Source organism: Heterocephalus glaber, unplaced genomic scaffold, assembly GCF_053883595.1.
Source record: "Heterocephalus glaber isolate CG9 unplaced genomic scaffold, H.glaber_assembly_v1.0 deba00001572, whole genome shotgun sequence".
Lineage (NCBI taxonomy): Eukaryota > Metazoa > Chordata > Mammalia > Rodentia > Bathyergidae > Heterocephalus > Heterocephalus glaber.
In genome coordinates this window covers 19,790,879-19,807,156 of record NW_028258357.1, presented here as the reverse complement: position 1 = coordinate 19,807,156, position 16,278 = coordinate 19,790,879, and the positions used below count along the sequence as shown (strand labels likewise).

The 16,278-nt window shown below is 46.9% G+C and overlaps 1 long non-coding RNA gene across 8 annotated transcripts in view; it reads right to left on the bottom strand.

The window, feature by feature from the left end:
• The window catches only part of LOC101706718 (uncharacterized), a 43,556-nt gene that overhangs the window by 19,866 nt on the left and 7,412 nt on the right, over nt 1-16,278 (bottom strand). For 2 of the 8 annotated variants that reach the window (XR_001183494.3, XR_015443568.1), the window contains exon 3: nt 253-14,318. This is a non-coding gene — a long non-coding RNA (uncharacterized LOC101706718). Of the gene's footprint in view, nt 1-252; nt 14,459-16,278 lie in introns of all 8 variants that reach the window. The other 6 variants (XR_015443570.1, XR_015443571.1, XR_002394981.2 and 3 more) reach the window with 6 other exon arrangements.

Genomic DNA, 16,278 nt, shown 5'->3' with positions numbered 1-16,278 from the left:
ACAGTCACAGGCAATATAATGATATTTTGGGCAATGATGAACCACATATAGGGTGGGGCTCCCATAAGATTTTAATGGAGCTGTAAAATATCCTTCACAGCACAACATCCTACATGTGTGTGTATGGTGACGTTGGTGTAAACAAAGCAACTTCTCTGTCATGTTTGTAAAAGCATAGGACATACAATTATGTATAACATAATTATCATGATCATGGTAATAAATGACGATGCTATAGGTTCATGTACTTACTACACGTCTGTTTTATTATCATTTTGGAGTACATTCCTTCTGCTTCTAAAGGAAAGCAAGCTAACCACGAACCAGCCTGCAGCAGATCCTCCAGGAGGAATTCCAGAAGAAAGCCTTCTTGCTATGGGCGAGGACAGCCCTCTGCGTGTTCCTGTCCCCGAAGACTACTCGGTGCGCCAGCTGTGGAGGTGAACAATGACACTCAGTGATGATCTCAACTCTGTGTGGGCCTCGGATAACGTGTGGGTTTGTGTCTTTGTTTTCAACAGCAAAAATAATACTTTGAAATGAAGACGCTGGGGATTGAGCTCAGGATCTTGGGAAAAAATTTTAGACGTAGAGAAAAGTTTATAGAATAAAGTTATAAAGAAAGAAAATAGTGTTATACAGCTGCACAATGTGTGTTTCAGTCAAGCATTATTACATCATACTTAAAAAAATTAAGTACAGAAAGCAAAAAAGTGATAGTAAGGTAAGGTTACTTTACTATTTAGGAAAGCAAAGTAACATTTAGTAAATTGAGCGCAGCCTAAGTGTATGGCATGGGGACTGTCACATTGGGGTCTTCCCAGTTACTGACCCTGAAGCGACTTCCTTTCCGCAAGCTCCATTCACGGTTAGATCCTTATCACCCAGGTGCACCAGCTCTTACACTTCCTCGCTCCGTTTTTAGTGTACCTGCTATGCTTAGTACATTTAGATCCGTACATATTTACCATTGTATTACAGTTGCCTGTAGTATTTAGTGCAGTAAAATGTGTTCAGATTTGTAGTTGGGAGAGACAGGCTGTGTCACACAGGCTGGGGTGTGAGGTGGGTTACCCCACTTAGGTGTGTGTAAGTTCGCACCATGAAGGCCACACAATGACAGCATCTAAAGATGGCGTTTCTCAGAATGCATTGCCCATCAGTAAGTGATGCATGAACACCTATTTAGTAATAAATTAACAATAATGCAAATGACACTTATGAGAAAACCAAAACATATCAACCTATGATTTCACAAATACTATTGCTTAGTTGGAGATTAAAGTAAGTAAAGTTGAAATGAGGTGGATGAGAAAGAATTGAGTATAGAAGTATGTGGTGTGGCAAACACAGCAAGGATAGTGTGAAAACATTTCTCAGGCAGGTAGCAGATCAGATTTCCAGATCACCCTCAGTGAAGAAAATTAAAACCCATGAGGAAAAGCCACTTCAAAGAGATTTCAGCTAAACAATAAGCACATTCCTACCGTAAAATAGCTCACTAACCGAAGCACGGACAAGTTCTCCAACCTAGGGGTGTGGAACACAGGCAAGAGGACACGAGGGGTGGATAGAATAGAGGAGATTCCTCAAGTGAACAGTTGAACTCGGTTTGGTGCTAAGAAATCTGTTGGTGGTTTCACTCAGTTTGGAAAATATCAGCAGAAATCAGGAGATGCCCCGGGTTCCGGTTAGGTTGAGTTGGGAACCACAGCCTTCTGGGCGTTCATCCCAGGTCCTCATCCCCAGCTGTGACACATCAGGTGGAACACGCCCTCCGTTCGTACTCGATTGAGTCTGGAAAAGAAGAATGTGTTCTCCAAGGACAAAAAGTGGGACCTGGGGGAAGAATAAAACGTCCTCCTACAGGAGAAGGAAAGGGTGTGTCCTCAGTCCACCGGGTCTACAATCTCGAAGCTCGGGGCAGGTTACTCAGTGTTCCTGAACCCCATTTTTTTATCTCTGAAATGGGAACACTGAACACATGGCTTCCAGGAGGACAGTGACAGCCCGCTTCACCTTCTTAAGTGTGTGTACCTCTGTAATCACATGCGCATTCTCGTGTTTTCATTGACCTGCTGTTTCATCATGAGTGCTATTTATGTAGCGAATTCAGTAATAATTCATCTCAATCATTCTTTCACTCATTAACTCACTCAGCAGATATTTCTGAAGGTTCTCACGGAGCTAGGTACAGTGCCAGGTAAGCACAACGTAGCAACAGTGTTGGGAGGTTATTAAGTTACACTACTACTCTACATTTACCTAGTCCTGCACATCGCAAAATAGACTCACATAACATCATATCGTGAGAATGTGCTCTAAAATCCCAGGACCTAGCAAGTGCCAGGAAAGCCAGGGTCATGCCTGTGTTATTCCCCACTTTATTCCCTGTCTTTAGGGGAGTCTGACACATAACAGGGATGCCACAGGTTAAGTATCAGTTGAGTGACTGAAGAAAGAACTTGATGAATCAATGAACTCTGCTGAAAAGATAGTTATCGATGGCACTGTTTTACAAATAGAGAAATAAAGTGTCATTGGTACTGGTTTCTACCAGTCACTAAGGAATGGAGAAATTTCACCTGAAGGGGAGGGATCCTTTACCCTTCTATTTGAATGGTCAGCAACACCTTGAAGAACAATGAGATACAAAATAGGGGTAACATAATAGCAACAAAGGACTCACAGCAATAGAAGCGATCCCGGCTGTGCAGTGGGAGCTACATGTGGTCACGGCTGGACTTGACATATCAGTGACATCTTCCTCCTCTGCGGTCATCCTTGGAACCGAGCCTGCCTTGTGCCTGCCTCACATCCTCCTCCATGGCAAAAATTTCGAGACTGAGATGGAGCACGAGGTGAGGTGGAGTTGGAGGACTTAGCCTCGGGCTCTTGCAGGATCTTCTAGTCCTTAGCACTGTGGATCAGATATTCGGCTTTAGTCATTGCCTAGGTCATTTTTCCTCTTCTCGTCTTTCTTTCGTGTTTTGTGGCTCAGGCTGTCCTTGAATGTGTGACCTTCCTGCCGCAGCCTCCTGAGTGTTAGGACATCACCCTATTCTTTTGTCTCTGCACCTCTGTTGCTTCTGTGGCTTTACTGTGCTGTTTGATCTCTCCAAAGCAAAGCGGGGTGATCAAAGCCCACAGGTCAAGACTTCCACCCTATGGGGAGCTTACGTCGAGAGCTTTATTTGCGTTTCCTGCACTGCCATGGTCCGAGTCTGTTCCCAGAGGACAGGGCATGGAGTGGGGTTTACCGAGGTGGGGAGAAGCTGTGTTCCATCGCCAAGTGGGCGTGGGAAACGGAGTTCCTGTACCTACAGAGCTCCCCAGAGGCTTTGCGGTGCAAACCTTTTCTGACTCGGCCTCAGGGCAGCCAGCTTATCTCCCTGTGGGGCCCTCCGGGGGGTGCGTGGTGGGACACCAAGCCCTTGGTTGGTTCCTAGTTCAGGGATCTTCTGCAGGGGACCTCTGTCCTGGCGCCACCTCTGGTTTTCTTTCTGCGGCTTTGATCCATCTCACTCTCCGAGCCCGACGGCTGCCCGTTTGGCACACCAGAGGGCAGTATTGAGCCTGTTTCTAGTTTCCCTGAGCGTGGGACTGGGAAACAGTATGATGAAATTGCCCTTCCTTTTTACATAAATCAAGGAGGGCTAAGTACCCAGCAGCTGTTGTGCTTACTGTAGGAAACCATTGTGATGGGCAGGATTTTGTGCAAAATTCCTAATTTCAGAATTCTTGAAAAGCAAGGCCAATCTTGCCTCAGCTGCCTGTCTGTATTTCTAGGCCCAGGGACCCCATCCTTCTTCAGCAGTGTGTGAGTGGGCACAGAATGATGGCAGAGTGTACGGAACAAAGCAAAGACGTTCCTTGTTTTGTTCTATCTGGAGTACGGCAGTGCTGGAATGGGTCAGAACGTCTGACAGAGTCTGTCACTGAGCCACCTCTTCTGCACACTCTCAGCGTTTCCTTCCCTGTCCCCGGGTCTAGCCCTGTCATCTTCTACTGAATCTTCATGACTCCGTTCAAACTCCACTTGGGTAACCCCGTGTCCTGGCTTTCCCTGGACAGCCCTGGTTTGCATCTCCTCCCGGCATCTTTATTCATAGCGTCTCCTGGTGCTTGCATAAGTATCCCGGCTTGGTCTATAACTTAATGATAGCCAGGTTCTGGAGGCAGACTGTTTGGGTTTGGATCATGACTTTCATTTCCCCAAACTGGGTGACCTTGGAACCTCTCTGGGGTTCAGTTTCTTCCCTCAGAATTTCGGGGTAACGCCTTCTTGTTCTCCTACCACGGCAGATTAGAGTGAACGAAGTAGAGGGCTGTGATGAATGCCTCCCACCCAGCAACTCTCAGCATGGCAGTTATTGTTGGCACGGACTCTTGATCCTGTGAACAACCCCAAGAAGACTCAACGTGATCGTCACAGGAAGTAACTTGGAAACGAGAGACCCTGAGGACTGAGGGCCGGTTCTAAGGAGAAAGGGAACATGGTAGGAGCTCAGGGTTGAGTCTACCATGGGTCTCAGTGGCTCCCTAGCATCAGCATTACCTGGAGTTGGCAGGAAGTGCAGGTCCCCAGGCTGGGCCTCAGGCAGTGTGAGGCAGAGACCTCAGCCGCTGACCAGTTCCTGGCTGAATGTGCTGTTTGGATATGGTTACTGGGGGTCTGTTCTTATCCCTGGCTCCTCTCTCCCTCTGTCTCCCTTTCTCTGTCTCTCTCTCTCTCTCTCTCTCTCTCTCTCTCTCTCCCTCCCCTTCCCGGCTGCTATGGGTTGAGCAGTTCTCCTCCATCACACCTTCTGCCATGTCATTTTTGCCTTGGAGCCAGGTTAACATGGACTGAACCCTCTGAAACCCACAAACCAAAAATATATGAGCCAAAACCTTTTTCTCCTTTAAATTACAGGTGTCAGGTATTCTGTCCTAGTGTCAGGAGGGCTGACAAACACAAGAGGCATCAGCCACCAAGCTCCAGCCAGCAATAGAAAAACTTGGTCCACCAGGGAAGATCAAGCCTGCCATGTTCTAGAACTCTCCAACTGAAAGCAACCCTACAGAGTTCTCATCTGGGGGTTATAAATATCAACTCAGCAACCTGAATGTGTCCAAAATATGTATTTTGTTTGCCCTGTTAAAAAGAAATTAGCCATAAATAAAGTGATCGCTCCAACATAAAAACCCTGATCTCTAGTTTCCTTTAAAACTTCAGAAGGACTGGCATCTTCAGGTGGCATTGCTACCAAACCAGGTGGCAAGGTGGAGCTGCTGCCCACTTAATTGTGGTGTGCAGCCTCTAGCTTCCTCTAGCCTCTAGCTTCTTGTGCATACCTGACCTGTCCTCCCCTGTTTCTGTTTATGACTTGAATGCTTTCTTCTGCCTGCTGAGGAGGAAGCCTAGAACTGGAGAGTGTCCTGACTTGCATAAGGGACATGGCCTCAGCTCTTAGGTAGGGGAAGGGAACTCTCACATCTTTTGAGGAGGGTCTCGAAGGAGAAAGAATGTGAGAAGCCTGAGAGCTGGTCTTGCTAAAGTTCTTGAATTTTCCTGGGCTTCTCATCTCATCTGGATCAAGGATTACAAACACAGCCTCCCAGAGTTGCTCCTGCCTCTCATTTCCAGTCTGGCTTATGGGTCAGCCACTGGGCCCAGGAGTCTGCATGTAGAAAAATCCCCCTTTCCTTCTCTACTTTGCCATGCCCACCTCCACGATTCTGAAGAGATGGTCCAGGGAACACATTTAGAGAAACACCGGGCTATTTGGAAATCCTCCCAGGTGGGATGGGTCACTCCGATGGACTGGGGAGAAAGGGAAGCAGAGGAGGGGACCCCACTGCAGGCCGTGAGCAGAGAGGAGAGCCGGGGGTGAAGTCGGCTAAAGAGATGAAAGTGTGGTAGAGCCTCGAGAAGTTGACTCACAATGGCCATAACATGCTAATCTCCTAGTCAGGTAACCTACCTTTGGGAGAAAGTAGAGGATGAGGGTAGCAGAAAAAAGATTGCAGGTGAGATTTCCTGGGGAGAGCAGGCAGCACATCACTGGAGCAGAAGGGAAAGGCCAAAGACTGCTTGTCTGTCCGATGCCCCGTGTAAGGGTTAAGGTGAGTATTAAGCAAGTGCCCTCACAAGACACTAGGATCACCCTTCAGTATAAAAACTATGCCTCCAGGGAGAAGGGTGGCCCCTGGTCTGAGGCCCTAACCTCTACCATTGTGTAACTTCCATTGGCTTTCCCACCTCTGCTCTTTTCCATCCATTTAGTTGTGTTTTTGTGTCTTCCTCCTTGCTTCACTGCCTCTTTTGCTCTCTGTCTCTCCCTCTTTTCTCCTCTCTCTATCCCTTCCTCTCTCCCAGCAGCCTCCTATATGTAGCTCCCAGACTACACAAATAGTCACCGTATCAAAAAACATTCAGGAGAAAAACATCCATCACCACGCGAAGAGAATCCTGAGGATGAAACTAAACCCCTGAACAGAGTTTCTAAAGTAATAAGTCCTTGTCAGCCTCCACCCAGCCCGGGCCCTTCAGTCGAGAGGGCAGAGGCATTTTTCTCCCCTTCCAAAGGCCTGAACAATGTCCCCTGGAGTTCCTCTGTTCCCACTGGGGTTTCTCCTTTGACCACTGCTGTCAGATAGGCTTTCTTGTGTCACTTGAGCACACTGCCTGACACATTTCTCTGGGTAGTAACAGCCAATGAATGATATGGTTTGGCATCCTCGGGTAATACACATGCTCCATATGGAGCAGAGTAAGCCTTTGGAGTCCATAGCTGTTTGAGCAACCTCAGGTCACCTCCTGTGTTCATGGGTCTGTAAATATCATAGCTGTGATCACTGTGTGGAATTAGTAATATTCCAGAGGACCTCACTGACCCCATGTACCCCCTACAGAGCAGCCTCGGGTAACAACAGCTTAGCATTGGGCCTCATCCACTTGGAACTGGTGACTGGCAGCAGTAGAAGGCCCACACTGTAGAATGTCTTACCTTCAGCTGGCTCTGCAGCTTGGACCCCAAGGACATCACAGGATTTAGTCCATTCAAAACCCATTTATGGTGGTCATCATACATGCTGAGCCCTGTGTGTAATGAAGAGATGACAAGACCCAATCCCTGCTCTGCAGAAAGTGGTCTTTGGTTAAAGGAGAAGGACATGCAAATAAGGGCCTTGTATGTTAACATATTTCAGGTAAGGCCATTGGTGGATTTAGAGAGAGGCTGTCCATTTTGTTGACCAGGAAGTACAGTGTGACCCTTCACTTGGCAGCAGTGCTTTGGAGTTTGCTAGAAATCAGAATCCCAGACCTCCCCTCAGATTAAATCAGATTAAAGTTTGGGATGCTCCCATCTGAACCAGGGCTTCCCAAACCTGGATAGATTTTTTAAAAAATCACCTGGTGCCCCCATTTTTTAAGTACTAGGAGAATTTTTCTTTCTGCCTCCCATCCTTGAAATTTACCCTTAGAAATCCTGGTCTGTTAGGTCAGATGCCAGGCTAGAGACTGACGACTGACAACTGACCTGTGCCTGGCATTTGGGAATCAGCCTCTATGTCTTCGGTTCTCCAACTTGGCTGAACATTGGAAGCACCCGAAGAGTTTGCAAAACTTTCCGTATCCAGACTCTGCACTGAGCCATTAAATCTGAACTTGTGGGGGTGGAGCAGAGGCATCGGTACTTGTAAGACTCCTCCAAAGGACTAACATGCAGCAAAGGTGTGAAACCACCTCTCCAAACCATCGCTGCCCAAATTTCGACTATGTAAGAATCACTGACACAGGGTGCAACCCGTGCCTAGGAGATGCTGGTTCTGCAGGCTAAGACCCCAGTTTGAGTAGCAGTGCTCTAAGGAATCCTTCAAGGTCAGCAGAACCCTGGTAATTCCTAATTGAAAAGGAAGTAGAGCAATGGCTGAAACCCAACCTTACAAGCCCTAACCGAGATATTCTCCTCCAGCAAAACTTGTCAGCCACTCTTGTGGACTAACTGCATCCTTGGAATGGGCAAATTGGAGAAGTGCAGGTTCATACTTCCTTGGTCTGAGTCCTGGTCTAAGCCTGACTCAAGTCCCAGTGGTTCATGCTGTTTTATTTCCCAGGGCCAAAACCCCTCCACGTATGCCCTGTGCAGAGTCTCACCTCTTCCGAGAAGCCACACTGGGCTCAGTACTTACTAGCTTTCTCTCATTTTCTCAAATACATGCTCTTTCTTCCACCCCAGGGGCTTTTGTAAGCTGTCCCTTTGCCAGAAATGCTCTCTTCTTTCTCCAAGTTCTTCTTCAAGAGAGACTTCCCTGTTGCCCCCCATGAGATTAGATTCCTCTCTTGTACACTGGCCTTGCACCTAGTACCTCTGCTCTTCTCACCACACCAGGCACAGTTTTAAATCATGAATCACATTAGTATTTGAATTCATCAAACAAACCAATCAAGACAGAAACCACCTCTGTTTTGCCACCACAAACAGTGAATGCCACCAGTGAATGTGAGTAAGGGTGAGCCACTCCTTCCAGGCATGGGGAGTTCTGGGCCTCTCCTACATTCTCTGCATCACACCTAGGATGGTCACCCATTCGTGTTCCACAGGGCCGTGTTCATTCCATTGGCCCAGATAGCTTAGCTCCTGCTGAGGCTTCTGGGCATGGGCCACCTCTTCTCACATTGCATCCACTCCCAAATTCTAGACCCTGCCTGTCTATCTGAGGCTCTGCTTCCATCCAGGAGTGGATATTACCACCCTTCCCACCCCAAGGTGGCTGAGCCTCCACAGACCCTTCTTGGTGGTGCTGCTCCATCCGGCACTGACCTGGAGAATCGCCAATTAGTGGGGCTTCATACACTTTCACCAGGGAATACTCCTGTCATGCTCAGGCATGCAGCAGAAGGGAGGATGAAAGATTATCTATGCCCACAGTGCACTGCCCAGATATCAGTCACCAGTAATAACTTCAGAACTCCCCACAACATGTATCAGTGCTGCCATTTTGTTTCTTAGAAGATGGAAAGTGGGTTTGATAAAATTGGAAACGAGCTCATTTCACTTGTTATGACAGCGATAAAGAGCAATAGTACATCCTAGTACAAGAGTAGGAGTAACATTTATTTCCATTTCCAGCAAATGCGTGACACAGCCAAAGATTTCAAGTCCTTGGCAACAGTTCCATGCCCTACCTGTGCTCTGGCTGTAGGATGAATGCAGTGAGCTCGAGTCTCTAAGTGGAAAGTGCACAAGTCTGGAAATGGTGCACTCAGAGACTCTTGCCTCTCCGTTCATTACTTTCTTTTTAAGTGGATTCGGTCAAACAAGTCAGGAGCAAGCCTTTGCTGTGGAAGCCGTTGCCATTCAGGCACAGAAAGTCCAAGAGGTTCAGCCGTTCTGCCTGTGGCTGCAGGATGTCAAGGCTGAGTTCCAGGAGGTACATTGTGGGGTGGGGGAAGGGAATCTAGGGTGGTTTCACTCCCACCAGGGAAGGTACAGGTGGGCAGAGCAGAGAGAGGAGCAGCTCCTCTCTTCTTCCACTCAACACGCCTCACTGAGCATGCTTCGGTGACCTCAGCTCTCCACCTTGGGAAGGGAGGTGGTAGCAGAGTCAGTCAGAGCAAGTGTGGATTCTGCCAATACACACCCCAGCCAGACACAGGTGAGCGAGCAGTGAGTGCTAATTACCAGGGCGAGCAGGGTTCCCATGGTGTTGTCGCCATGGGACACAGGGAGAGCACAGGAAATGACGATGGCTCCTGATGGGATGGGAGGAGTGGCAGGTGCTGAAGGGGGCACCTGGCTCCCACATCCTGGAGGAAAGGGACTCTGAGGTTTAAGCTGAAGCCCTGATGGGGAGTAGTAGTGAGGTGACTCCGGTGAGCAGGGGCCAAGGGGAAAGGGAGAGGCTCCTGACAGACAGGAGCGCGGCCATTCATTCCTCCTCACGATCACAGCCCATTTCCTTCTGCACCCTGGAGTCCCCTATCTCTACAATACACTGGCATGTCAGCTTCTGCAAGTCTGCTTCAGTCCCAGCTAACCACTGCACCCGGATTGTTCCGGTACAGGAGGGCTCAGTGGTAATAATTTTGTAAGGATTGCAGTGCTTTAAAGTGCGTAGGAATCACCTGGTCGCCTTGTTGAGGATGGACTCTGATTCCACCATCCCAGAGCGGGACGGGACCTGAGCCTGAAGACAGCACACTCCTAACAAGTCGTCAGGTGACGTCAGCTGCTGGACCTCAGCCTGGACTATGACTAGCAAGGACTTGCGTTAGAGTTCTTATAACATCTCCAAGTTTAAATAATGTTTGTCAATTATATAAAAGTCACTGAGAAAACTCCTAGTGAGTGCTGGAAATATAAAAGCAGTAGAACATGCCATGCGTGCCCCTGTTTTCAGGGTATGCTGTATCATACAGTGGCCACTTGCTAGGAAGGGGGCTACGAGGTATGCAGCTTTATGAGAAACTATGTCTGGGCCTTGGTTCTAATTAGGAAAGTAGAAAACAGCTACCCATGGAGTACCTTGAAAGCCATGAGGATGAAGAGGCTATAAATGAGCCACACAGCATAGCAGAGCAGAGTTACTGGAAGATTTGTGGCTGGTTTCAGGCTCCTTGACTTTAAAACCTTCTACCATTTTCTGTGAAATATCCTGGAATTAAGTAATCAACCTCCCCAGGCTCCAGTTTCCTGATTTATGGAATAAGGAGAATGTCCTGTTTCCTTGAGTTGTGAAAATTAAATGAAAAAACAAAAGTTTACGTGGAGCCGAGCATGGTGTGTGTGTTGCACAAAGTGATCAGTCAGGGCTGGCTGTGACTTCCGGGCTTGTTGGAGGGGTGGATTTGCATTGTGTTAGGTCAGGTAGTGGTGTGGACTCACGTGGCTTTTAGGAGCCTGTGTTGGCACAGTCTTTGTCACACCGTGGAAGACACTAAACGGGATGTCCACAGCTTCTTCAGGGAGCAGCAAGAGTGGTGGCATAAGTGTGTTGGGAATATTTCAAAGGGGGCTAACAGCAATGTATCTTTCACTGTAATAAGTTGTTTAGATTTAAACATGTACTGTATATTTTGATCCCACCTCATATATACCATCCGGCCATTTGTAGAAAAGATTTGCTGATCTTTGACTTAGATGACAGCGAGAAAACAAAAGAATGTCTGACAGGCTCCTGAAAGCATTGCGCTGGGTCCTCATTCATTTCATTCACTGAGTCTGGCACTGTGAGACTTCTGACTTTTCCCCAAATTCAAAATGACCACGAAAGGTGAGTGGCTTGAATCAGTTCAAGACATCGAGGCAGCCACAACAGTGTGACTGAAGGCATTCACCAAAGGACCTATAGAACTGCTTCAGAAAGAGGCAAGAATCACCGGGCAAGTGTGTTGAAAATTAGGAGGAATATTTTCAGAGAGATTAACAGCAATGTGTCCTTAATGTAGTAAAAATTTAAAAAATTTAAACACCTTCCTGTAAATCACATCTCATATTTTCAGTGTTGTGTGCCATAAAGTTTATCACTACTCAACTCTGGTAGTGCAAAAACCAGAGTGGACAATCTAAAATCGTTGGTGTGTCTGTGTTCCAATAAAAATTAATTTATAAGCAAGCAGTTTGTGGCCCACCTTTCTCAATCCTAAAGCCCATTTTCACTGGAAACTGAGTTACTCAGCTTTCTATCACTATAACACCATATCCGAGATGAGCGATTTAAAACTAAGAAAGTTTTTACTTGGGCTCACAGTTCTGCAGGTTTGAGTCCATGGTCAGTTGCCCTCATTGCTTTGGAGGTCGTGAGGAGGAAGGGGTATATGGTGACACTATTCACATGAAAAAGAGGAAGGGACTGGGGCTCCACCATCTCCTTCAAGACCATGCCCCCTGTGACCTATAGCCTCTGTTAGGCTCCGCCTTTGAAAGGTCCCACACCCCCCAACAGAGATGTACTGCAATGGACTGGTGCTGGGGGCTACGCCTTACCACACAAACCTGTAAGGATTTTCCAGATCCAAACTCTAGCACACAAATTCCAGAGGGAAACCATCTCACTGCCTCCTTGGATTTATTATTTTCATTTAGCCATGAAATGCTTGTTTGTGTAGAATCTAGAAGATGCCTTATCTAGGAAGCAGTGTGTCTATCATTATTTTTAATGCTGCTTTCTGTAATACTTAAGGCTCTTTCCTACAATGACCAGAAAAACTGCAGAAGAAAAATCTCCAAATACCATTTTAAAAATTCATTATTTTTGGAAACTTAAAGAAGGAAGCCAGAGAGAGAGAGAGAGAGAGAGAGAGAGAGAGAGAGAGAGAGAGAGCACTTACCCTGACGGGCTCCAGAGCACTGTGACTCAGAATGTGAATTCTTGGGGGACCACCCAGGGCCAGGTCCTGGCTCCATGCTTCACTAGCTTGTGACCCTGAGTGAGCTCTTAATCATTCATTGCTTACTTCATCTATAAAATGGGGACATTTATAGTACTTGTTTTATAAGGTTATAGTGAAAATGAACTCATATGACCAGTACAATATGACTAGAACAGAGTATACAACAAGCACTCAACAAATAGTTATTGCTTTTGCTTTTCTTTCCTTCTGCCTGTGAAAAGCAAATTTACCTTGTGCTTGCTTTTTTTTATTCTTCCAGGAAATATGCTCTGCAGATCAAGAAGGCCTTCTCAGCAGGCTACAATCTGATTAGCTGCAGCATGGATGTCTTGGAAGTACCCCAGAAAGTCAAGCTGGTCCTCAAGCAGACGAAAGCAATGCTGAGGCCACTCTGCTTTGACCTTCAGCAAAGCCCTTAAGCTCCAGCTACATATCTCAGGGTAGTTTTCATCTGTACGGAGATTTTTTCTGAGGCAGTTAAATCCAATATTCAAAGGTCTACAAGCATGTTAGCACAAGCCCGTTTAGATGCCACTCACCAAGCTTCAACAAGAGTATTTGATGGATCTTCTGGCAGGGCCTTTTCTTGTTCTTTGCTGATTCCAATTTGTTCCTAGTCTGTCATTTCTTCTGAGATGCCTTCGTGGCTGGAGACAGGGTCTTCCACATTTGTTCATTTGATGTGTTATTAACTAAAGGCCCAGAAATCTTCTATTCAGTACTCTTTCCAGCTTTCCATTAATCACTATGTTTTCAGACTCAAGCCAGATCAGAACATCAAATAGAGAGAGGGTCTTGTCCAAGAGGCTATGAGAGAGCATCCCAGCTTTGCTGGACAGAGAGCTCTTTGATCAAGTATAATGTCAGAAAGGGTTTGAAAACTCTGAAGCAAGCAAAAACAGTGATACATAAAGGGTCTTGTCTGTATCTGGGATACTACTGTCCAGTAGGCTGTTCCACAGGAATAGAAATTGTCTGTCTGTGCAGCCCGATACAGTAGCCGCAGCTCCACGAGATTACCAAGTACTTGAAATGTGCCTGTATGATGGAGAAACTGAAGACTTGATTTAGTTTATTTAAGTTTGATGTAATTAGCCTGATGTGGCTATTGGCCATAGTGAAGCCCATGGGTTATGTAATTCAGAACTTTGTCAGAGCAAGTGGCATGTACCTACTTCCTTTAAGCAGAGGGGAAGAAATCTCAGAAAAATTCAAAAATTTTGAATTTTTGAATTCAGAGCTAGCAAGTGGCCCATGGTCAGGCAGGGATTTATACTCTGTATTCTCTGATCCCTTACCTAGGCTCTCTCTTCCAAATCGTAGCACTGTGCTGTAGTGTTATAATACTACATTATTCTTTTGAAATTGATCCTAACATCAATTAAATATTTTTATACTCAGGTAGAATTGCTCTATCCCATCTCTCCAGGGAACAAAGTCTGGCTGACATCACTTTTGCCAGGGAGAATTCGCCATTGTCTATAGATAAGCTGGCACTCCCTCCCCTCTGAAGATACTGCAGAGTAGCTACACCCTGATTGCTCCATCCTCCCCATGAGAAAATGGACAGTGACCTCAGAAGAACTATCAGATATCGCAGCAAGCTGGTAGTTGAGGGCAGCAGCTTGTTTCTTTCAGCCAACTTATAATAAATGGATTTCCCAACACATGTTTATAGATGTGCTCTCCTGAGCTCCACACACAGAGAATCATTCTCCTTTTGAACAGCTTGCCTGGTTACATCTTGTAGTAATTTATCTGCATGCTCTCTGCCAACTGGTTTGTAGGGAAAACATGTTTGATGCATAACAATAGATCATTTGGGGATAAATCAAGCCTTTAATGAAGTCCTGCTTCTCTTAAGCCAGGCATTCCGCTCCGAAGAGTCTCTCTTGGGTTCTAGGAAGCTGAAGAAGGGGAGCTTGGGTCCCCCAACCTACAAGACAAGTAGATGCACAGAAAGCTGATTTTCTCCAAGTTGAGGCTAATGACACAGCATCCCTGGGGTCTCTCCCCGCGGAGTCCAGCAGAAACCACTGAAGCTGGATTGGAGCCTGGAGACTGTTCAGATTAGGCCTATGTTTGGAAGAAATGAGAGTCTATTTTGCCCAAAGCCTCACACTTTCCTTGGAGGGGAGCCAAGGCCGCCCACACACCCTTGTCTTTCCCAGTTCCTGTAGAGAAAAAGAAAGTTCCAAGAAGATAGGAAGTAAAAAGAACGAAGGGAAGGGGAATAAAGAGGAGAGAAGAGGAGGCTGAGCCAAAAATCTGAACAGAAAAAGGAAAGAGAAAAGAAGAAATCCTGGGGAGATAGCAAGAAGGATGGGAGAAAAAGAGAAAACCAATCCCAAGTTTCCATTTAAAGATGAACATGGGCTCGCACATCCATCATCCCGGCACTCTGGAAGCCAGGAGGCCTTGAGTTTGGGCCCAGCCTATGCAACCTGGTGACTTAGCAAAACCTGTCTCAAACAAAATTTTAAAAAGTTATTCTGTGCAATGGCCCTGAGTTCAATCTCTAGTACTGCAAAACAAAAAAGTTTCCACTTACAGCCATGTGGATCACAAACAGGTCCTTAGCAAGCTCTGGCTGAGGGCCAGCGTGCCGGACACAAGGAGGCGTTGACACAGACTCGGGGCTCGAGAAGCAGAGATCAAGTCCCACAGAGCCCTGACAGCTAGGGTTCTCCAGGTATCTGAAGTGGGGTGGGGGAGCTGGACAGCGGGGCAGGGGCACCACGAGAGTCAGAATAACTGGTGCAAATGTTTAATCGCATCAGGCTGTCCCCGTGTGAGGACCTGCATGGCCCATGGACATTCTTAAGGCCAAGGAAAACACGCCTTGAGCTTTGAGTGCGAACTCCTGAACTCCCCCTGGGCCCTGCAGGCCTGGTATATGCTGATCGCTGAGTTGGGGGTGCATTTAAAGCTGCATACTATGACTGTTTTCTAAAGAAAAGAATGAAGTGTGCTAGTGCTTGTCTTTACTGAATGAGGAGCTCTTTCATCAAGTCTACCCTTTTCCCCAGTCTTCTCTGGCTTCTTCTGCCTCCAGGACCAAATCCAAACCCTTTGGCCTGAAATCCAAGGCCTTGTGCGGACACTCCAGACCGCCTCACCCACATGCTTTTCCACCGCTCTCCACTATGAACTGCTCATCCGGAGGCTGGCTGCTCCCACCCTGGCCTCCTTTACCTGGGTGGCTCCTGCTGTCTCTTACCCTCTTCCAGATACTGGGTTAAAACAAAACAAAACAACAACAAGCAAAACACTCTTGAAAGCCAAGCTTCTTGGGAAGAATCTCAAATCCATGGTGACCTCTCCCTCTCGGAGCCTTGAAGATTCCCAGCGACAGTGCTACTAGGGGGGAGGGGGGACTCAGTGTCATCGAGTGAAGCCCCCAGGTCCCTCTGGAGGGGATTATCCTCCCTGTCCTCAGTGCTGCTGATTCCCTGGTGTCCTTTGTCCGTCTCCTCCCTTCATGTCCATCAACGCTCTCCCACTGTCACTATCTCCTCCCACTCCTTCCTGATCTATCATCGTCCCTTCTCATTTGCTCCAAAGCTGGGTTACCAAGCTACCCCCTGCCCCGGTAAGAGAATCATCTCTTCCTCTTTTCTCTTAAGGACTCTGCGGATCTGCAAGTGTTTACTAGAGTGTTTGTTGCCTTCTGTTAACGCTGCAGTAATTCATGGGCATTTCTGTATTTACATTAGATTGCAAGCTCCTCGAGGGGTAGACATCTTCATTCCCTTCTCAGTTCCTATCATGATGAATTGTCTCATGGACAATACTTGATAAATGCTTATGAATTGCATTTCATGGTTCTTGTATTTCTCTACTTTGCCTTTGCTGGGCAAATGGGCCGAATGAGGCTTGGAGGGCCTATTTCAAGA